Source organism: Trachypithecus francoisi, unplaced genomic scaffold, assembly GCF_009764315.1.
Source record: "Trachypithecus francoisi isolate TF-2019V2 unplaced genomic scaffold, Tfra_2.0 Lachesis_group6, whole genome shotgun sequence".
NCBI lineage: Eukaryota > Metazoa > Chordata > Mammalia > Primates > Cercopithecidae > Trachypithecus > Trachypithecus francoisi.
Genome location: NW_022681471.1, coordinates 31,600,868 through 31,625,280, shown reverse-complemented (window position 1 = coordinate 31,625,280; position 24,413 = coordinate 31,600,868).

Sequence of the window (24,413 nt, the reverse complement as noted above, 5' to 3'; positions counted from 1 at the left end):
TTGCTGGTACCTGAGGTACAAGACAAAGTACCCTTTACTTTTCTTGCTGCTTTTTGCAAGCAGGAGTACTGCCCTGTAGCCACCACAGATGCTTATGTGGTGAGTCTCAGCTGAAGCCAGCAAATCTCGGAGGTGCACCCAAGGCCCTGGCTGTAGTACCTGGGCATCACTAGTTATTCAGGGCCCAAGGGCTCTTCAGTTAGCAAGTGATGAATGCTTCCAGGACTGGGTCCTTTCCTTCAAGGCTACAGGTTTCCTTCTTGTCTGGGGTGTGTCTAGAAATGTGTTCTGGAAGCTAGGAGCTGGAATGGGGGCCTCATGACTCTGACGGGTACCCTTTCCTGTTGTGGCTGTGCCGGTATCTTAGATGTAAGATGCAGTTCTCCCAACTCTCTCTCTCCTCTCTTCAAGTGAAAGGAAGGGGTCTGTTATGGAGCTGTGAGCTCTACAGCCTGGGGTTAGAGGAAGTGTGATTGCAGCACTCCCTTGGCTTCCCCATCTGATGTCTCAGTATGTCATGTGCCCCTGCAGTTCACTGTCTCTGGGCCTAATTTAGCACGAGGACTCATCTAAGATTTGCAGTCCTTATGGCCTAGACTGCCTTTCAAGTTTACTTGGAGACAGAGAGTGCTGTAGCCTTTGCTAGCAAGGTTTGCAGGCACTCAAATTCGGATTGCTGGGATCTGCGATTCCTCTCTGGCTAGGGTTGGTTTAAAAGCTCGCCCCATAGGCAGGCATCAGCTGAATCTGTCGAGGGTTTTCTTTCTGCTCCAACAAGAGAGTAATGAGTTCATTGCCTCACAATTGCTGTGTTCTCCCCTCCCCAGCACCCAGAGACAGAGACGCTCTCTACACCATGCTGGTGATGCTGGGTGGGGGATGGGTGGTATTGACAATTCAGGACTGTTTTTTTCTCTCTTCAGTGCCTCTTTCGGTAATGCACAGTTAAAACCAGGTACTATGAGTGCTCACCTGATTTTTCATTCTTTTGAAGATGCTTTTTTCTTTGTAGATGGTTGTTAACTTGGTGTCCTTGTGGGGGAACAACAGTAGAGGTTTCTATTCTGCCATCTTGCTCTGCCCTCCAAAGTCGAAAAATGTTTTAATTTTTAAAGTCTTGCTATGAGATATAACTTTCCTTTTGTGTATGTGTATTATTACTTTAATATAGTTGTGTTTTTGAAAAAAATGATAGAGGATACACGTACTAAATTAGTTTCTATGTATGTCTAGGTTGAGATTAGCTAATATTCCAAGTCAACATAAACTAGGCACCAATGTATACTTGATGTCAGTTTCCCAAATTGCAAGCATAGGGCAAAAGTGTAGATACATAACTGATAAAGAAGTAACTTAAACAATTTTGCACTCATGTCAAAAGATTGCTGTGACAGTTAAATGGGATAATATATGTAAAACATTTAGAATAGCATCTGACACATAGTAAGCACTATGTGTCTTTGTTGTTGATGCTATTACTGTTAAAAAATTATACTACAGTATATTTGTATGTATATATGTGTGTGTGTGTGTGTGTGTGCATGCGTGTGTGTGTATCAAGGGCTTGACTTTAGTTTTAAAATATCTACAATTTGTTCTGTTAAGTACTACCCAACATAGATTTCCCGGGGCTTAGATTTAATCAACAATTCTAAATTATCTTCAGAAATCCAAGAGAAACACATAGATATGTAAATATGAATAGAACAATGGTATAATATTCATTATTTATATTTAATTCTATTAACATGGTTTATTTGCATCTTATAACTATTTTCCTTTATAATCAAGTAAATGCCATTATAGTTGTCATGATTTTACTAATACTCAATGTGTGGCTTCAAAAGTTAGCTCTTTATCATTTATTTATTCTTTAGCACTGTGCTTACAATTTGGGAAACTGTTGTCAGGTATGCATTGATGCCTAGTATTTATATTGACTTGGAAAATTAGCTAATCTCACTCGAGGCACAGAAATCTGATTTAGTATATGTATTCTCTATAATGTTTTTGTTTGTTTGTTTGTTTGTTTTGAGACGGAGTCTCGCTCTGTCGCCCAGGCTGGAGTGCAGTGGTGTGATCTTGGCTCACTGCAAGCTCTGCCTCCCGGGTTCATGCCACTGTCCTCCCTCAGCCTCCTGAGTAACTGGGACTACAGGCACCTGCCACCACACCTGGCTAATTATTTTGTATTTTTAGTAGAGATGGGGTTTCACCGTGTTAGCCAGGATGGTCTCGATCTAGCCTTGTGATCTGCCCACCTCGGCCTCCCAAAGTGCCGGAATTACAGGCCTGAGCCACCGAGCCTGGCCTGTATTCTCGATAATTAACCTCAGTGTACAGATGAGAAAACTGAAGAATGTTAACAATAGTAACTCAAATTTCTCTGACTTTTGACTCTACTTACTTATATAAGGCCTCTAGCTCCTTGCAGATCTCCTAATTTCACTCTTCCCTATCCTCTATTATTTCTGAGTGTCCAGATACAGCTTCTGAATCTACACAGCTTGTGTTGTGTGCTTCTGTTGGATAGTTACGCTTCTGTGTGTACCTTACCTATCACTAGTTTCCCACTAGGTACTATTTCTCCTCTGTTAAGCAGTGTAGTCTATTGTGTGTTTTGGGGAGAGTAGAGGTACTTTTTATTTGTACTCTATTGAGTCTTAGAAGGTGGCATCATTGATTCATTATCCCTCATGGGAAAAAGCAGTCTTCTGCTGGGTGCCACCACACTTTCCTTGGACACTATTGTTGCTTTTCTAGACCACTCTCTAGAACACTGATAGTAGCAAAGGTGAACTGTCCTTTGTGATAAAGAGACCCCTCTTTTGCTTTGTTCTACATGATTAGTGGAGTTGAGAACAGTCTGCTTATCTCTGAATGTACTAGAAATTTTTTATTGAAACCGCATTTTGCAACTTTTACACATAATACTCTCTCTTTTCAGAGCTTAGGACAGAGGCTGGGCCAAGGACAGATTTGAGTCATGTGTTATATGTGGAATTACTACTCCCTTCAGATGACTAAGATTTGTTGCTGGGTTGAGTTTTTGTCTTTTCCCATCTCTCTCTCTCTCTCTCACTTCCTGTAGGATGAATTTCCTCTTAATAGCCTCTTTGTCCCCCAGTTTATCCTTCCAGATTTGTTCAAGGATTTCTTAACCAATAGTTTAGGCTCAAGTTTGGCTCATTTTCATAGAGAAGAGACCATTTGGTTTTGCAGTACCCAGTGTGCCCTCTTCAAGGTGTGAGTCATCAACAAAGATAGAATTCTGCTGCAATTTGATTTTTGTAAAAATAGAGTGGTTTCAGCTGATGAAGCAGAACCAATAGGAGCTATCAAGTTGTGCTGCTTAAATGCATTCATACATTTCAACCTTTTCAAAGATTTTAATTAAAAAGAATGCCCCTTAGTACCCAATACTCCAACCAGTACTCCTTTCCCTTTTTGAGTTTATGCAGCATATAATTTTTTTTTCATGAATTCTGTCAGCACATTAGTAAGAGAATATTGTGAAAGTAAATAGCTTTTTATAAAAATTAAGCAGTTTTGCAAGGATACAGTTCCATCTGGATATATTTTCAAAATGCATGGGTGCAAAGAAAACTCTCCCTGTTGCTGAGATACAAATATTTTATTTTCTCGTGATTGAGTGTTGGTAATGCTTGAATTTAAAGAAAAGCATGCATTAGAGAATCACTAGTGGTTTCATGGGGGTAATTTCAGTAATATTCCAGCCCTTGAAGTTTTTTATGAGAAGGTTTGAGAGCTTGGGGTCAGATTAGTGTTATTTAGACTAACGCCCATGGATCAATCCTTCAACAATATTGCCAAACCAAACTAATGGAATCAGATAGAGGATTCCTCTATTGTGGCGCAGTCAAGTTTTCAAAGTTGACAAGTAAGATGAATTTAGAAGAGAGAGAGTTTATTAGACAATATAAAAATAAAAGTCAATCTTAAAGCTTACCAATAAAAAATAGGCATTTCAGCTGTGCACACTGAACACAGCTGAAATGCTAAGGTCATTTCTTGTGTAGAAAGGGAGACACAGTTTCATTCTGATTCTACTGACATTTTGCTTTCTAGGTGTTAGGCACTGAGCTAAGTGTTTAAGATAGCTTAATAAAATGTGATTTTAAAATCTCTAAAATAAAAATACCTCTTTCTTTAAATATTCCTTAAAGGAAGAGGTTCATATACATCTTATTTCTCAAATTGAAATTAGTTTAATAATTACAAAATGTGTTTACTGTAGAAACATTAGGAAATATAGTCGAGGAAAACATTTCTAAAAATCACTTATAATTTTATTATCCAGAAATAACCATTGTGGCATCTGGGTGAACATTTTTCCAGGACCATTTCTATGCATGTACTTCATTTTATAGGGATATATTTCTAAAACAGCTTACAGTCTTTCCAACTTACCTTCTTCTTGACTGTAGCATGCTAATTATTATTTAGCTTCATAGTGATCACTCAAAGTCAGGATTATAAACATCGGTTTTTAGTCTGTTTTTGCTATATGAAGTCTTCATTCTAGAGTTCTAAAAGAGAGGCAGCCAAGAGGCTACTTTTAATCTAAAGGAGGATTTAGGACTCAGAGCAATACTACAATAGAGCAAGAGTGCAAATTTCAGACATTATTCTGAATTATCTATGGATTTTCTACTTGATTGGTAGGATGTTTTGAAATAATGCTTTAGTCTCAAGGGAGGGAATATGCATACTTATTTAAATAGATTAGTTGAAGCAAAACTGGACCATGGGTTTAACTGTTGTTACTAGTAGGCAGACTAGTTGATGGGTTATATAAGATTGTAGTGTGAGATATACTAGAAAACATATCAAAGACATTTCTCCAAAGATCTCTGTCACCACCTACTTCAGTGATGTACAGCATTCACCATTATAGCTACTTCCTTGGTACAGGGCATTAAAATCTCTGTGAAAATACAAGTATGTTACATGAGAGGGAAAATACCATCATCCAGAACATCTGAGTTTGAATGAGTAATGGAACTCATCAAATAGCACAGTGCCTGGCACATAGTTTGTATGAAAACTAATTTATTAATTGGATGTTGACAAAAGGGCACAGAGGATTTGATATAAGCTTGAACAAAATGGCCCAGAAAAGCATCAAACACAAAAACAGCTTCTCTGCTGTTCTCAGTTTATGGAATGTGTAGTGTTCACAGCTTTTGGAATGGTGAGCATCCCAAATAGAACAGATGAGGAAAATGTGTTGTACCTTTTGCTACTCTGCAAATGGTATTTGGACAGAAGATCAAATTCCCTAATCAAATTTTAGTTGGATATTTATCTGGAGATAACCGGAGAAAAACTGTGTATATTTAAGGGTAAGGAAAGTTACCCAGTTTTCTAAATTGGGATGATGTTATTACCACGTTTCAGCAAGGACATTCTAACATAAGGGTGTGAGGCAATTATTTGAGTGGTGAAAACAAGTCTCATTCTCAGTTGATTTATGGTTGATGCTTCAGATCAAGAGTTTGCTCCTCTCCTTCCAGAGCACTCTACTTATAGGAAAGCTACTCGAGAGTAAAGAGTATAAATGCTGAGTTGAGTAGTAAAGTTAGACTGCTTGGCTTGGGAGTCAGGATCTACTTACCCTGTCTGATGAACAGTTACCACCCAGAGAAACAGGGCAGAGTATTGGATTCTGAAAAGACAAGAAGCAGTTTGACCAACATTTGATAAAGAGGAAAGAAATTGGGCACCTGGGGTGCTCTCTTAGCCAGGAGTCAGGGTACCATTCTGAGTATCTCTACATCCAGAAAGGAAGAAATTTAGGAAAGCTTGAAAAGAAGGAGAAAAAAAAATGCACCAGAAGATAAGACTGCTTCTGTATCACTTTACCATGGCCAGCACAATATTCTTAGGCCCATGAGATCCAGGAGAGGTAGGAGTTTCAGGATATTCTGTTGGTTTTGCTTCTATTTTCTCTTCTCATTGCTTGGATTTTATATTTTTCTCTATGGACAAAGAGAACATTTTGTACTAGCTTTGGATGAAGAAATAGCTGTAAGTGTTAAAAAATGCCAGGAAGTAAAAACTCAGTTAAAAATTTATTCACCTTTCTGCCATCAGCTTTTCTTTTTATGGGCAGATATTTTAGTTATGAAAATTGCACTTATGGTATGAATATCAGGAGAAACCCAATAAATGTAAAGTAATGCACTTTAATAGATGCTCAAATTTAATTTTTGTATTTTTTATTTTAGAAATGCTCTTAAAAATATGTAGCTCTTGTCTTTGGTGAGAGAGAGATGAAAAAAAATCTATGCATTCCAGGAAGCAGAGCAGTTTTAATTAAAAATGTCAGTCTAATTTGTCTTCCTCCCGGAGCTACCGGTATTTTGCCTTTGGGCTGTTGTGTAGACTTGTGTATCATTTGTCTGAATATAAATAACTCTCATATTCACACTTGCCTTTTCTTGCCTAAATCCTGTGTAGGATTTAGACAACCTAAAGTTTGTCAAATGGTTGGTTATAGTGGCAAATTAATTTCATATCTGGTGTGTGTATGTATATATGTGCATAAATATAAGTATAAATATATATATATATATGTATCCTAGTATATGTGTGTCTATTTGTGTGTGTGTGTGTAAACTTAGGAACAGAAGATGATTTTATCTTTTGTGTGAATGAAACAAGAAAACATCGTCATATTGGGGGTCCCCATGATCACCCTTCAATGGGATGATTCACTAGAAGGACTGACAGAACTTACAAAAGCTGTTATAGTCATCATCATCATACATTACAATAAAAGGATACAGATAAAAATCATAAAGGGTAAAGATGCATAGGGCAGAGTCCACAAGAAATAGGTATATTCTTCCAGTTGTCCCCTCCCACTGGAGGGACACAGACAACACTTAATTTTCCCAGCAACCATGTGTGACAATATGAGAAAAGTGTTGTTAAACAGGATCGCTCATCCAAGACTTGATTGCTAGGGTTTTATTGGGTGTCAGCCATTTAAGCATGCAAAGCATAACTGATCTTAGCTACTCAGTCTCCAGCATCTCTCTGTCTTCATCAAACTGATTCAGTGTGGCCCAGGGCCCCAGATGTTCATGATAAATCACACTGTTAGCGTATTCTATCTGATTTGTCCCAAGGCTCTGGGTGTACAAAGACATTTAATCAGGCAGCATATTCCAAGGGTTTAGAAGTTATTTCACAGGACCCTATCAAAGGTCAGTCCTAAGAACATTTGGAATGTGTAGGATTTAGACAACCTGGGACTTCTGAGATTACCCTTTACTACACAGTGGTGGTGCCAAATAAAAAGGCTTTTCACATCAACCCGAGTGCTGGATTACTTCTTTGGGAAAATGGTAAAGGCACCATGGTTCCTTTGCCTTTAAAATGTTGAAGCCAAGTGGACAAACATTGCCTTACCTCACAGGTGCTTTTTCTGTTGTGTATATGTTCTAAGGGGAGACTAAGTAGCATTGTGGAGGCCAACAACAGAGGCCCGATTTGTGGAACAGCCAGTATCGCTGGTACTATGTACATTGTCTCTAGAGGGCCGTGTGTCAATGTTAAAATATCATATGGAAGAGGAAACACTACTTGGTTAACTATTTGTTTATCTGTGTAAATTTCTTTATCCTGTTATACAGCATAAAATCTGGCAGAGAAGAAAACACTGGGGAATGATGAATGAACATTTTTATTGGGAGAACTGAAAACAAAAGTCTGGAGTAAAGAGTGACAAAAATGGTTAAGCTTGTGACACACATGGGTGTTTCTGAGAATCAACAGGGAATTCTGAGGGCGGGATGTATGAAGAATATTCAATAAATATTAATTCAATATGAAGATACATTCCTCTAACTTCCCAGTTTTCTTGGAGAGCAGACTGTGACGATATGATATGTTTTTGGTTTTGTGTTTACTTGTCAATCTCACTTCGTTTCAAACATTTAGAAGAATATAATGAATATATAGGATATCTGGGTATCCATGACTTATATTTAGACTTCTTACTTTTAATAACAAGATTAATTTCAGACCCCACCTGTGGATAGAGCAGCAGCTGGATACAGTGGTGGGATTTAAAGGAAAGCCATGGCACTGATGGTTAAAAGGTGAACTGTAGTATCAGGTAACAAACTGGATCTTATTGAACATAGAGCAAGGTTTAGTATAAAGACCAGTTTACTCTTATGGTATCAATGTAAAATTTTACATCTAGAAACTTGAATTATCTAGCAAATATAATTTTTTTATTCAAATGGTATTTTAAAATTATACTGAGTCCTCTGTGATTTGGATATTAAATTTATAAAAAGGTAAATGTAAGGAGCATGTAGCAAACATAGATCTGAATAAACTTGGTCCTTTAATATTAGTACTGATGGCTGAACATGTTTAATGAGCAGAAAACTTCATAGGAATAATTTGTCAAAACAGTAAGGTCTACTAAAAAAATTTGAAGCTGAACTAGAAACTCAGTTTATGTTTCTCTTTTTAATTTATGGAATATAGAATTGTTTGTATTTCGGGTTCTGCCAAAGTGGTTGCATAAAAGAACATCCTGTATTTTTCAGTAATTAATTTTAAAATGGTTTCAGATTTTGTTAAAGAGAAATTGATTTGATAATTGTTCTGTCTTCCAAATGTGTTTTAATTTTATACTGTACAATTCAAAGGCTGTGTAACTTTTACTTAAGGAGCCACCTAATTTTAATATTCTTATCTCTGTTTTTGCTCTCCTCTTTTCTGCTGCTCTGATTTTTGCTCTCTGAGACTCTCTCCCCTGCCACCTTTTCTCCGTATGTTCATCCATCCATCTATCTATTGAATAATTATTTTAAATCCTCCTATTTACAAGTATAATACTAATTACTAGGGGCACAGAGATGAGTAAAGCTCACATCATTTCCTTAAGAATTGCTACATCTGCACCTATTCAGTGTTGTCAGTCTTCTTGTGATTGTAAAATATATACTAATTGTGGCTTTAATTTGTATTTCTCTGATAATTAATGAGGTTGAGCACCTTTTCAAGTACTCATCAGTCATTCATATAGTTTATTTTGTGAGATGTCTAGATCTTTGGCTAATTTTTATTAGATTGTGTGTCTTTTTATTATTGCATTGTAGGAGTTCTTTCAAAGTTCTGGATACAAATGTTTTCTCAAATAATATACATGAAAAAGTATTTTCCATTCTGTGTCTTTACTCTTTTTTTCCAGATTTATTGAGGTATCACTGATTGATAAATAAAAAATGTGTATGTTTAAGGTATACAACATAATGCTTTGATATATGCATTGTGAAATAATTACCACAATCAAGCTAATTAACATATCCATCATCTTGCATAGTTACCTTTTTTGGTGAGAATGTTTAAGGTGTAATTTCTTAGCAAATTTCAAATATGTAATACATTATTAACTAATGTCACCATGCTGTACATTAGATATCCAGAACTTATTCATCATATAACTGAAAATTTATGCCCTTGGATGAACATTTTCCTATTTTCCCACAATCCCCAGCCTCTGGTAACCACCATTCCACTCTCTGTTTTGGTAAGTTTGACTTTTACAGATTCCACATATAAGTGAGATCATGAAGTATTTATTTGTTTTTTTGTGTCTGGCTTATTTCCCCTAGCATAATGCCCTTCAGATTTATTCATGTTGTCTCAAATAGCAGGATTTCATTTTGTTAAGCGTAAATAATGATTTCACACACACAGACACACACACACACACACACACACACACACACCACACACACGTTTAGTATCCCTTATCTGGAATGGGAGTGCTTGGGAGCAGAAGTGTTTTGAATTTTGAATATTTTCAAGTTTTGGAATATTCACATAAATATAATGAAATATCTTGGGAATGGGTCCCAAGTCCAAACACAAAGTTCATTTATGTTTTATATATACCCTGTACACATAACCTGAAGGAAATTTTATAGAATATTTTAAATAATTTTGTGCATAAAACAAAGTTTTGACTGGAAGCTATCACAGGTCAGGTGTGGAATTTTCCATTTGTGGTGTCATGTCAGCACCCAAAAATTGTTAATTTTGGAGTATTTCAGAGTTTGGATTATTGCTTTAGGGATGCTTAACCACATTCTTTATCCATTGATTTGTTGACGGGCACTTAAGTGGTTTCTATATCTTGGCTATAGTGAATGATGCTACAGTTTACAAAGCAGGGCACTTATCTCTTTAAAATAGTGATTTAATTTTTTTATATATACCCAGAAATGGAAGTGTTAGATCACATAGGAGTTCTATTTTTAATTTTTTGAGGGGCCTCTACACTGTTTTCGATATAACCAGTTTAGCAAGAAGCATAAATGACCTCATGGAGCTAAACAACACAGCACAAGAACTTTGTGATGCAAACACAAATATCAACAGCTGAATCAATTAAGTGGAAGAAAGAATATTAGAACTTAAAGACTATCTTGCTGAAATAAGGCGGGCAGGCAAGATTAGAGGAAAAAGAATGAAAAGGAATGAACAAAACCTCTGAGAAATATGAGACTGTGTAAAAAGACCAAAGCTACAACTGATTGGAGTACCTGGAAGAGACAGGGAGAATGGAACCAAGTGGAACACAACTTCAGGATATCATCCAGGAGAACTTCCCCAACCTAGAAAGATAGGCCAACATTAAAATTCAGGAAATACAGAGAGCCCCAGTAAGATACTCCATGAGAGGATCAACCCCAAGACACATAATCATCAGATTCTCCTAGGTCAAAATGAAGGAAAAAAATGTTAAGGGCAGCCAGAGAGAAAGGCCATGTCACCTACAAAGGGAAGCCTATCTCTTTTTTTGTTTGTGTGATCCATTGCTAGAAAATTATTGTTTTCCATTGGAGTGTAATATTTTCCTTGCTTGTTCACATTTCCTCTTGCCTTACCTTTGTATCTGAGAATTTGGTGTGACAGTTGCTTCTTCTAATTTTTTGAATTTACTTTCATAAGAGAGGACTTTTTCCTGAAGATACATATGTGTGTGTGTGTGTGTGTATGTATATACACACATATATGTGTATATATGTATATGTATATACATACACACATACACATATAGATAGGTAGATATAGATATATAAACAGATATAGATAGATATGGTGCTTTGGCTTTTATTTGGGCTATGTGTAGTGGTATAATATCTGTATTTTTTTTGGCTCTAAATAGCATCAGTATTATTTTTTATTTTCTTGGTGTCTTAGGGTGCAGTTATTAGTAAAGACTATGGTAAAGTTTAGGATGCCAGGTAGGACAGTCTTTGGGCCCCAGTGGTGGCAACAGTAGGCTGAATATGCCTGTTCTTAGATGAGAGGGTGGCTTATAATGACACTCATGTTAGTGGGTCCTGGCAGGGTGAGTCTTGGTCTTACATGTGACTTTCTTGGGTGCCAGTAGTTAAAGTGATGGTCTTGGCATGTCGGTGATTTCTGGGGTTTCTCCACAGCAGGTGTGATGTGGATGATTGCGGTAGTGGTCATGGAGCAACCCATTAGAATCCAAGGATTGTGTACTGGTTTTGGTGGTGGCCTTAGCAGGTTGGGTATGCTAGTACCCTTGTGTGCTGGTGGTAGGTTTGGGTGGATTCCAACTGTGGTGGTACCAGTATGTTGTCTCAACCCAAACTCAGACCTCGGCAAGAATGTTCAATTGCCAACTGTGGTGGACTGGGCTGGGGAATCCCCAGGCCCCTGGACAGTTTACTTATGTAGTGGGGAAAGGGGACTGGGATGGCAGATCCGTCCTCAGGCCCCTTGGTAGTACATTCAGGCACTGGCTGTGATAGGCAGTGGCAGGGTGGTTTCTAGGTTGTTGATGGGATGCTCAGGTATGTGTAGTAGTGAGTGTAGTTTGAGCTTGCCATTGGGAGGGCAGGGCTACTCTCAGTGTGTGCAGGGTAGGCAGGTAGTTGTGGCAAGTGTGGTTTTCTCACACGTTGGTCTCATGGCAGCACACAGCAGTGCAAGTGGGATTTGTCCTCAAGGTGCACAAAAGTGTTCAGCCCCTCCTTTTTCTCCTTTGTTTGTTGGTGGCAGCAGCCGTGTTAGCCTCAGCCCTATGGCAGGATGTAGATCTTTGGAAGCTGGGTTCTCAGAATGGCACCAACTGTGTGAGTGTTACTGGGGAGGGAAGGGTCACTGTTAGTGGGAGCACTATATATATATGGTTGTGAGGAGTGCTGTTTGCTTTTGCTTTAGTCTCATATTGCAGTGGTGATGGGATTTGTCCTTGGGATGCATGAAGGTGCCTGGCCTTCTCTATCCCTCATTGGCCTGGTTGCAGCAGTGGCAGCATCAGCTCTGGGGCAGAATGCAGTCCTTTGGGTGCTTGGCTCTCAGAATGGTGCCAAGCTGTTGTTTCTAAGGGCTCAGAAGCCTGTTGGCCTCAGTGTGAGTTCCCTCTCTACAGTAGTGCCTCTATATAATCCTTAGGCAGTTCCCTATGTTAGTCTTGTGGCCTGCATAGGTCAAGGGGCTCTCTCATAGCTTGGACTATACAAGTCCATGATGGGAATGTAGAACCCTGAGCAGCTGTCACTTATCCTTACACTGCACTAAGAGCTTCACTTGGCTCCAGCCATTCCCAGCCAAATAGGGTGCTTCACTTTTGTCTACTTCTTAGCCTTCAGTACTTCCTATCACTTCGCTGTTGAATCCCAGTTTTCTCTCTTAGATGATATATTCAAAGTGTGAGTATCTCCTTGCTATTTTGCTCCTTTCCATGGAAGAAATGAATACTAGCTGCATATAGTCAGCCATTTTGTATTTGCTTTCATGGGAAACTTTTTATTACAGTTTCAGTCTCCTTACTTATTATGAGTTTGTTGAGGTTTTCATTGTCTTTATTGTTCAATTTTGATAGGTTTTATGTGTCCAGGAATGTATCCATTTCTCCTAGGGTTTTCAATTTGTTGACTTACAGTGGTTCATAATAGTCTCTAATATTTCTTTGTATTTCTGTGGTCTCAGCTGTTTTTGTTTATGGTTTTATATATTAGGGTCTTTTCTCTTTTTTATTCATTAACCTACCCAAATTAAAGATTTGTCAATTTTGTCTTTCCCAAAACAACTTTTTATTTCATTGATATTCTGTTTTTTTGGTCTCAATTTGATTTATTTCTGCTCCAATATTTATTATGTATTTCCTTCTACTAATTTTGGATTTGGTCTGTTCTCAGTTAACTAGTTCCCTGAGGTGCATTATGGGGTTCTTTGTTTGATTTTTTTCTTTGATATAGATGTTTATTGCTGTGTATTTCTCTCTTAGTACTACTTTTGCTGTATGTCAGTTTTTGATATGTTGCATTCCATTTTTGTTACAATAAATTTTAAAATTATCTTCTTAATTTCTCCATTGAATAATTAGTCATTCAAAAACATATTGTTTAATTTCCATGTGTTTGTGTATTCTCTGTGGTTTCTTTTATTATTGATTTCTAGTTTATTCCATTGTGGTCTAAAAAGATACCTGATGTGATTTCTATTCATTTGAATCTGTTGAGACTTGTTTTGTGGCCTAACATATGGTCTATTCTGGAGAATGTTTTATGTGCTGATGAAAAGAATATATATTCTGGAGCAGTAGGGTAGAATGTTCTGTAAATGTCAGTTAAGACTATTTGGTCTAGTGTGTAGTTTAGCTCCGTGTTTCTTTGTTGACTTTCTGTCTCAGTGATTGTCTGTTACTGAGAGTAAGATGTTTCAGTTCCCTATTATTGTTTTATCATACTCTCTCTCCTCCTAGTTCTATTAATATTTGCTTTATACAGTTGATAATTCTGATGTTGATGCATAGATATTTATAATTGTTAAATTCTCTCTGAATTGACCCATTTATCATTATGGAGTGACATTCTTTGTCTTTTTTATACTCTTTAGTGTATAGTCTATTTTATCTGCCATAAGTACATCTACTCCCACTTTTGATTGGTTTCCAATTGTGTGGAATAACTTTCCACCTCTTCACTTTCAGCCTATGTGTTACCTTACAGGAAAGGATTCTTACAGGCAGCATATAGTTGTATATATTTTCTTTATCCATTCAGCCACTCTATGACTTTTAGAGAATTGAGTCTGTTGACATTCAGTGTTATTGTTGATAAATAAAGACTTACTACTACCATGTTGTTTTATTGTTTTTTGGTTGTTTGAGCCCGCCTGCCTGCCTGCCTGCCTTCCTTCCTTCCTTCCTTCCTTCCTTTTCCTTTCCTTCCTTCCTTTTTTCCTTCCTTCCTTCCTTCCTTCCTAACTTCCTTTTTTCCTTCCTTCCTTCCTTCCTTCCTTCCTTCCTTCCCTTCTTCTTTTCTTTTATCTTTTCTTTCTGTTCTCTTTTGTGTTAAATAATTTTCTGTTAGTAAGTTTTAATTCATTGCTTTTCAAATTTTTACTGAATATATTATAGGTTTCTATATTGTGATTTTAAAAAAGCATTTATCAATATAGAAGTTATGTTAAGGAGATGGGAACTTATCTTAGGTCACAAAGAAAGGAATAGCAACAAAGAAAAAATGAAAATAAAACTCTACAGTTTAGCTCCATCCCCCTCACATTTAGACTTTATGTTGTTTCAGTTATTTTGTAATACCCATCTCTAATAGGTTGCTTTTCAAAATATAGTTTTTGATATATTTTTCTTTGGGATTTTGTATGAGTTATGAGTATATTGCATACCACAATTACAGCATTAGTGTATTTTGCATCATTTGTCTGTGTACTTAATTATTTGTGTATTATACCTTCAAATGTTTTCTAATTGCACATGATTGTTTTTTTCTTTTAGATTGAAGAACTTCCTTTAGCATCTATTGTAAGATGGGTCTGGTGGTGGTGAATTGTTTCAGCTTTTGTTAGTCTGGGAAAGACTTTATCTCTTCTTCATATTCAAAGAATAGTTTTGCTGGATACAGTATTTTTGGATGACAGTTTTATTTATTCCTTTGACACTTGGAAAAGGTCATCCTACCCCTTCCTGGCTTGTATGGTTTCCATTAGGATATCTGCTTCCGGATTAATTGGAGTATCTTCAGATGTTATTTCTTCTTTTCTATTGCTGATTACAGAATCTTCTCTTTGTCCTTGACCTTTGAGAGTTTGATTACTAAATGCCTTGGCAGAATTTAATTTGGGTGCTTTGTGTTTGGAGTTTTCTGACCTTCCTGTGCCTGGATACTTATCTTTTTCTCAAGTTTTGGAGTTTTTTCTCTTATTATTTCTTTAAATGAGCTTTTCCCCCTTGTTCTTGCTCAACTCCCTCATTGAATACTAATAATTCTTAGATTGGGGTTTTAACATAATTTTGTATATCTTCCAGGTGATCTTCATATTCTTTTTGTCCTCTGACTGTGTATTTTCAAATAGCCTACTTTAAGCTTACTGATTTATCTCTGTTTTATCTATTCTGCTGTTGGGAGCCTCTGTTGAATTTTACAGCTCGGAAATGTATTCTCACTTCCAAGATTACTGTTTTTTTTTTTTTTTTTAATATTTCAATCTTTGTTAAATTTCTGTGATAAATTTCTACTTTGGAGGCGGAGCAAGATGGCCGAATAGGAACAGTTCCAGTCTCCAACTCCCAGCGCGAGCAACACACAGAAGACCGGTGATTTCTGCATTTTCAACTGAGGTACTGGGGTCATCTCACTAGGGAGTGCCGGAAAATCGGTGCTGGTCAGCTGCTGCAGCCTGACCAACGAGAGCTGAAGCAGGGCGAGGCATCACCTCACCTGGAAGCGCAAGGGGGAAGGGAGTCCCTTTTCCTAGCCAGGGGAACTGAGACACACAACACCTGGAAAATCGGGTGACTCCCACCCCAATACTGCGCTTTAAGGAAACAGGCACACCAGGAGAATATATCCCACACCTGGCGGGAGGGTCCACGCCCACGGAGCCTCCCTCATTGCTAACACAGCAGTCTGCGGCATCTCTCCGCAAGGCAGGAGCGAGGCTGGGGGAGGGGCGCCCACATTGCTGAGGCTTAAGTAGGTAAACAAAGCCGCGGAAGCTCGAACTGGGTGGAGCTCACAGCAGCTCAAGGAAGCCTGCCTGTCTCGGTAGACTCCACCTCTGGGGACAGCCCACAGCTGAAGACCAACAGGGAAGCAGCGGGGGCCGGTGCAGATGCGAACGACTCTGTCTGACAGCTTTGGGGAGAGCCGTGGATCTCCCAATGCGGAGGTTGAGATATGAGAACGGACAGACTGCCTGCTCAGGTGGGTCCCTGGACCCCTGAGTAGCCTAGCTGGGAGACATCCCCCACTAGGGCAGTCTGACACCCCACACCTCACAGGGTGGAGTAACCCCTGAGAGGAAGCTTCCAAAGGAAGAATCAGACAGGTACACTCGCTGTTCAGCATATTCTATCGTCGGCAACCTCTGCTGCTGATACCCAGGCAAACAGGGTCTGGAGTGGACCTCAAGCAATCTCCAACAGACCAAAGACAGTCCTTCTGACTGTCAGAAGGAAAACTATCAAACAGGAAGGACACCTATACCAAAACCCCATCAGTACGTCACCATCATCAAAGACCAGAGACATATAAAACCACAAAGATGGGGAAAAAGCAGGGCAGAAAAGCTGGAAATTCAAAAAACAAGAGCGCATCTCCCTCTGCAAAGGAGCGCAGCCCATCGCCAGCAACGGATCAAAGCTGGTCAGAGAATGACTTTGACGAGATGAGAGAAGAAGGCTTCAGTCCATCAAACTTCTCAGAGCTAAAGGAGGAATTACGTACCCAGCGCAAAGAAACTAAAAATCTTGAAAAAAGAGTGGAAGAATTGACAGCTAGACTAATTAATGCAGAGAAGTCATAAACGAAATGACAGATGAAAACCATGACACGAGAAATACGTGACAAATGCACAAGCTTCAGTAACCGACTCGATCAACTGGAAGAAAGAGTATCAGCGATTGAGGATCAAATGAATGAAATGAAGCAAGAAGAGAAACCAAAAGAAAAAGAAGAAAAAGAAATGAACAAAGGCTGCAAGAAGTATGGGATTATGTAAAAAGACCAAACCTACGTCTGATTGGGGTGCCTGAAAGTGAGGGGAAAATGGAACCAAGTTGGAAAACACTCTTCAGGATATCATCCAGGAGAACTTCCCCAACCTAGTAGGGCAGGCCAACATTCAAATTCAGGAAATACAGAGAACGCCACAAAGATACTCCTCCAGAAGAGCAACTCCAAGACACATAATTGCCAGACTCACCAAAGTTGAAATGAAGGAAAAAATCTTAAGGGCAGCCAGAGAGAAAGGTCGGGTTACCCACAAAGGGAAGCCCATCAGAATAACAGCAGATCTCTCGGCAGAAACTCTGCAAGCCAGAAGAGAGTGGGGGCCAATATTCAACATTCTTAAAGAAAAGAATTTTCAACCCAGAATTTCATATCCAGCCAAACTAAGTTTCATAAGTGAAGGAGAAATAAAATCCTTTACAGATAAGCAAATGCTTAGAGATTTTGTCACCACCAGGCTGCCTTACAAGAGACCCTGAAGGAAGCCCTAAACATGGAAAGGAACAACGGTACCAGCCATTGCAAAAACATGCCAAAATGTAAAGACCATCGAGGCTAGGAAGAAACTGCATCAACTAACGAGCGAAATAACCAGTTAATATCATAATGACAGGATCAAGTTCACACATAACAATATTAACCTTAAATGTCAATGGACTAAATGCTCCAATTAAAAGACACAGACTGGCAAACTGGATAAAGAGTCAAGACCCATCAGTCTGCTGTATTCAGGAGATCCATCTCACATGCAGAGACATACATAGGCTCAAAATAAAGGGATGGAGGAAGATCTACCAAGCAAATGGAGAACAAAAAAAAGCAGGGGTTGCAATCTGAGTCTCTGATAAAACAGACTTTAAACCATCAAAGATCAAAAGAGACAAAGAAGGCCATTACATAATGGTAAAGGGATCAATTCAACAGGAAGAGCTAACTCTCCTAATATCTATGCACCCAATACAGGAGCACCCAGATTCATAAAGCAAGTCCTTAGAGACTTACAAAGAGACTTAGACTCCCATACAATAATAATGGGAGACTTCAACACTCCACTGTCAACATTAGACAGATCAATGAGACAGAAAGTTAACAAAGATATCCAGGAATTGAACTCATCTCTGCACCAAGCAGACCTAATAGACATCTATAGAACTCTCCACCCCAAATCAACAGAATATACATTCTTCTCAGCACCACATCGCACTTATTCCAAAATTGACCACATAATTGGAAGTAAAGCACTCCTCAGCAAATGTCAAAGAACAGAAATTATAACAAACTGTCTCTCAGACCACATTGCAATCAAACTAGAACTCAGGACTAATAAACTCAGTCAAAACCACTCAACTACATGGAAACTGAACAACCTGCTCCTGAATGACTACTGGGTACATAACGAAATGAAAGCAGAAATAAAGATGTTCTGTGAAACCAATGAGAACAAAGATACAACATACCAGAATCTCTGGGACACATTTAAAGCAGTGTGTAGAGGGAAATTTATAGCACTAAATGCCCACAAGAGAAAGCAGGAAAGATCTAAAATTGACACTCTTTAACATCAATTAAAAGAACTAGAGAGACAAGAGCAAACACATTCAAAAGCTAGCAGAAGGCAAGAAATAACTAAGATCAGAGCAGAACTGAAGGAGATAAAGACACAAAAAACCCTCCAAAAAATCAATGAATCCAGGAGCTGTTTTTTTGAAAACATCAACAAAATTGATAGACCGCTAGCAAGACTAATAAAGAAGAAAAGAGAGAGGAATCAAATAGACGCAATAAAAAATGATAAAGGGGATATCACCACCGACCCCACAGAAATACAAACAACCATCAGAGAATACTATAAACACCTCTACGCAAATCAACTAGAAAATCTACAAGAAGTGGATAATTTCCTGGACACTTACACTCTCCCAAGACTAAACCAGGAAGAAGTTGAATCCCTGAATAGACCAATAGCAGGCTCTGAAATTGAGGCAATAATTAATAGCCTACCACCAAAAAAGTCCAGGACCAGATGGATTCACAGCTGAATTCTACCAGAGGTACAAGGAGGAGCTGGTACCATTCCTTCTGAAACTATTCCAATCAATAGAAAAAGAGGGAATCCTCCCTAACTCATTATGAGGCCAACATCATCCTGATACCAAAGCCTGGCAGAGACAACAACAAAAAGAGAATTGTAGACCAATATCCCTGATGAACATCAATGCAAAAATTCTCAATAAAATACTGGCAAACCGGATTCAGCAGCACATCAAAAGCTTATCCACCATGATCAAGTGGGTTCATCCCTGGGATGCAAGGCTGGTTCAACATTCGCAAATCAATAAACGTAATCCAGCATATAAACAGAACCAAAGACAAGAACCACATGATTATCTCAATAGATGCAGAAAAGGCTTTTGACAAAATCCAACAGCCCTTCATGCTAAAAACGCTCAATAAATTTGGTATTGATGGAACGTACCTCAAAATAATAAGAGCTATTTATGACAAACCCACAGCTAATATCATACTGAATGGGCAAAAACTGGAAAAATTCCCTTTGAAAACTGGCACAAGACAGGGATGCCCTCTCTCACCACTCCTATTCAACATAGTGTTGGAAGTTCTGGCTAGGGCAATCAGGCAAGAGAAAGAAATCAAGGGTATCCAGTTAGGAAAAGAAGAAGTCAATTGTCCCTGTTTGCAGATGACATGATTGTATATTTAGAAAACCCCATGTCTCAGCCCAAAATCTCCTTAAGCTGATAAGCAACTTCAGCAAAGTCTCAGGATACAAAATTAATGTGCAAAAATCACAAGCATTCTATACACCAGTAACAGACAAGCAGAGAGCCAAATCAGGAATGAACTTTCATTCACAATTGCTTCAAAGAGAATAAATACCTAGGAATCAACTTACAAGGGACGTAAAACCTCTTCAAGGAGAACTACAAACCACTGCTCAGTGAATCAAAGAGGACACAAACAAATGGAAGAACATACCATGCTCATGGATAGGAAGAATCAATATCGTGAAAATGGCCATACTGCCCAAGGTTATTTATAGATTCAATGCCATCCCCATCAAGCTACCAATGAGTTTCTTCACAGAATTGGAAAAAACTGCTTAAAGTTCATATGGAACCAAAAAAGAGCCCTCATTGCCAAGACAATCCTAAGTCAAAAGAACAAAGCTGGAGGCGTCACGCTACCTGCCTTCAAACTATACTACAAGGCTACAGTAACCAAAACAGCATGGTACTGGTACCACAACAGAGATGTAGACCAATGAACAGAACAGAGTCCTCAGAAAGAATACCACACATCTACAGCCATCTGATCTTTGACAAACCTGAGAGAAACAAGAAATGGGGAAAGGATTCCCTATTCAATAAATGGTGCTGGGAAAATTGGCTAGCCATAAGTAGAAAGCTGAAACTGGATCCTTTCCTTACCCCTTATATGAAGATTAATTCAAGATGGATTAGAGACTTAAATGTTAGACCTAATACCATAAAAACCCTAGAAGAAAATCTAGGTAGTACCATTCAGGACATAGGCATGGGCAAGGACTTCATGTCTAAAACACCAAAAGCAACGGCAGCAAAAGCCAAAATTGACAAATGGGATCTAATTAAACTAAAGAGCTTCTGCACAGCAAAAGAAACTACCATCAGAGTCAACAGGCAACCTACAGAATGGGAGAACATTTTTGCAACCTACTCATCTGACAAAGGGCTAATATCCAGAATCTACAAAGAACTCAAACAATATACAAGAAAAAAACAACCCCATCAAAAAGTGGGCAAACGATGAACAGACATTTCTCAAAAGAAGACATTCATACAGCCAACAGACACATGAAAAAATGCTCATCATCATGGCCATCAGAGAAATGCAAATCAAAACACAATGAGATACCATCTCACACCAGTTATATTGGCAATCATTAAGAAGTCAGGAAACAACAGGTGCTGGAGAGGATGTGGAGAAATAGGAACACTTTTACACTGTTGGTGGGATTGTAAACTAGTTCAACCATTATGGAAAAGAGTATGGCGATTCCTCAAGGATCTAGAACTAAATGTACCATATGACCCAGCCATCCCACTAGTGGGTATATACCCAAGGATTATAAATTATTCTACTACAAAGACACATGCACACGTATGTTTATTGCGGCACTATTCACAATAGCAAAGACTTGGAATCAACCCAAATGTCCATCTGTGACAGACTGGATTAAGAAAATGTGGCACATATACACCATGGAATAGTATGCAGCCATAAAAAAGGATGAGTTTGCGTCCTTTGTAGGGACATGGATGCAGCTGGAAACCATCATTCTTAGCAAACTATCACAAGAAGAGAAACCAAACACCGCATGTTCTCACTCATAGGTGGGAACTGAACAATGAGATCACTGGACTCGGGAAGGGGAACATCACACACTGGGGCCTATCATGGGGAGGGGGGAGGAGGGAGGGATTGCATTGGGGAGTTATACATGATATAAATGATGAATGATGGGTGCTGACGAGTTGATGGGTGCAGCACACCAACATGGTATAAGTATACATATGTAACAAACCTGCACGTTATGCACATGTACCTAGAACTTAAAGTATAAAAAAAAAAAAAAAATTTTCTACTTTGGTTTTCTGTATTATCTTGGAGATCACTGAGTTTCCTTAAAAGTGCTATTTTGAAATCTTGATCAGAGAGTTCACATATTGCTAACTTATGAGTGTCAGTCACTGATTTCTTGCTTTGTCTGTTTGTGGATGCCATGTTTCCCTGTTTGCTGTTGTTTCTTGTGGATATGCATCCACAAGACCTCCTACCATGTGGTGTTGCCGAACAGTCACTCTAATTTGGCATCCCCTTTATGTGAGTTGCAGAGCAGAGGTTCCAGGGCTGGGGATGGTAGTTCTTTCTCTCGTCATTGTCTCTGTCTTCAGGTATATCTCTCCCTTTAGGCACTTGCAGTTCTTCCCTAGGTTGAGGCAGGGATAGATAGGTCCGAAAGGAAGCCATGTCCATGTTTATGTTACTTTTTCCAGTATAGAAAACATGAGCTGGGGGGACATTTTCTGCATTCTCGATGAGGGGTAGAATGGGAGTAAAGAGCATTGTGTATATAAAAATGTATTTCTCTTATTGTCTGTTCAGAGTTTTTAAATTTTCTATGGCCCTGGGAATTCTCATTCTCATATTTGAGTTCTGGAATATTGCTGGTGATAATCTTGATGAGGCATATGTGTTTCGGGTTTTCTGTTGGGGAGGGAATGAAGCCAGCTTGCTTCGATGTCACCAGTTGGTACCAGACCTCTAGCTCAAAATATTTTAAAATGTTATGTGATTTTTTGATGTATAGTTATTTTGAACTGTGTTGCTTAGTTTAAAACTATGTGAGGATATTTAAGTTACAGTTTGTTATACATTTTCTAGATTAATTTCAATGTTTGAAGGGAATATTCTCTATATAATTTTGAGCTTTTTAGTCAATTTTAGTATAGTTCCTTTGTATACTTGAAAAAGATTTTCCCTTCAATTAGATATGCCATTCTCTACATGTCGATTCTATCTAATAAATGTTTTAATTGCTTTATTTAAATTTGTATATTTTAGTTTGTTTTTGTATTTTCCTATTCTATCAATTACTAAGAAAATAGTGTTAAATTTTCCAGGGTGGTTGGTGATTTGTCTATTTGTATTTTCAGTCCTATCAAATTTTATTTTAGATATTTCAAAGTTACACTGTTATGTTCATATAAATTTAGAATATTTTAATCTTCCAATTGGAATGACCACTTTATTTTTAAGAAGCTTTCCTGTCTGTTCTTAGCATTATTTGTCTCCTTAATAGTTTACTTCGATATTAGTATAGCTACATCATCTTTTGATTTTGGTGTACATTTTATATTATTCTCATCCTTTAACCTTCAGCTTACTGAATTCTTATATTTCATATGTATCTCTGTAAGAAGTATATATATATCTGTGTTTTATTTAGTCAATCATTTCATTAGTGTATCTTGTTTATATCATTGTAATTAGTAATATTTGAGTTAATTCCACTATATTGCCTAATCCTTCATTCAGCTTCCATTTTTTCTAAATTATTTTTGTTCTCTTTCTTGTCTTTTTAAAGATTGACTAGATTTTAGTTATTTTTCACTTTGTATTAGCATGGTAACTACATACTCTTTTATTATTATTTTAGTGGATACCCTAGATACTACAGCATGAATCCTTGACTTTTTCCTGTCTTTAAACACAGTAACTCCATTTTAACTCTTTTCAATGTCTATGATGTTGTAATTGTGTATTTTGAATCTCTATATATTTTAAACTCCATAAGACATTGTAATTGGTATTGTTTAGCATCATAGTCTCTTGATTTACCTATGTATTTATGCTTTCCTGTGTCTTTCTGGCTTGCTACATTTCCTTGTTTGCATCTGGTATTATTTTTCTTCTTCCCAAACAGCACCCTTTTACTATTTCTGTGAATGTGAGTCTAGATGGTGAAAAATTACACTGGTTTTTGTTTTTTACATAAAAATGTCTTTTTTGTTAAGTCTTATTCTTTAGTAATCCTTTTTTTCCTGTTATAGTATTTTAGGTTGACAGTTATTTTCTTTCAGCACTTTGTGGTTTTCATTGAATTTATTTCTGAATTCTTTTGTCTCTGTTGAGGTAAGCAGTTGGACTAATTATTGATACTTTGAATATAATGTATCTTTATTAATATATTTTCTTATTTCTTGTTTTTATGGAGCTAAAATTAACCATTTTAACTATTTTATAGTATATGTTCATTTAGTGGTTTTTAATATTCTGATTTCTTTGTATTTTTATCACGTTTACTATGATGTTATGTGTGGTTTTATTATTATATTTACTATTTGGGCTTCATCTTTTCCTTGGTTCCATCTTTCATTTGATTTCTTTCTCCAATTTTAGAAAATTCAGTTATCATGCTCTCAGATATTGCTTCTCTTCTCTCTTTCTCCCTTCCTGTTTTGAGACTTATTTTCTGACCTATTTTCCAGTTCACTGAATTTCTGTTCTGGTATATTTAATTTGCTGTTAAAATCATCAACTGAGGCTGGGCGCGATGGCTCAAGCCTGTAATCCCAGCACTTTGGGAGGCCGAGACGGACAGATCACGAGGTCAGGAGATCGAGACCATCCTGGCTAACACTGTGAAACCCCGTCTCTACTAAAAAGTACAAAAAACTAGCCGGGTGAGGTGGCGGGCGCCTGTAGTCCCAGCTGCTTGGGAGGCTGAGGCAGGAGAATGGCGTGAACCCGGGAGGCGGAGCTTGCAGTAAGCTGAGATCC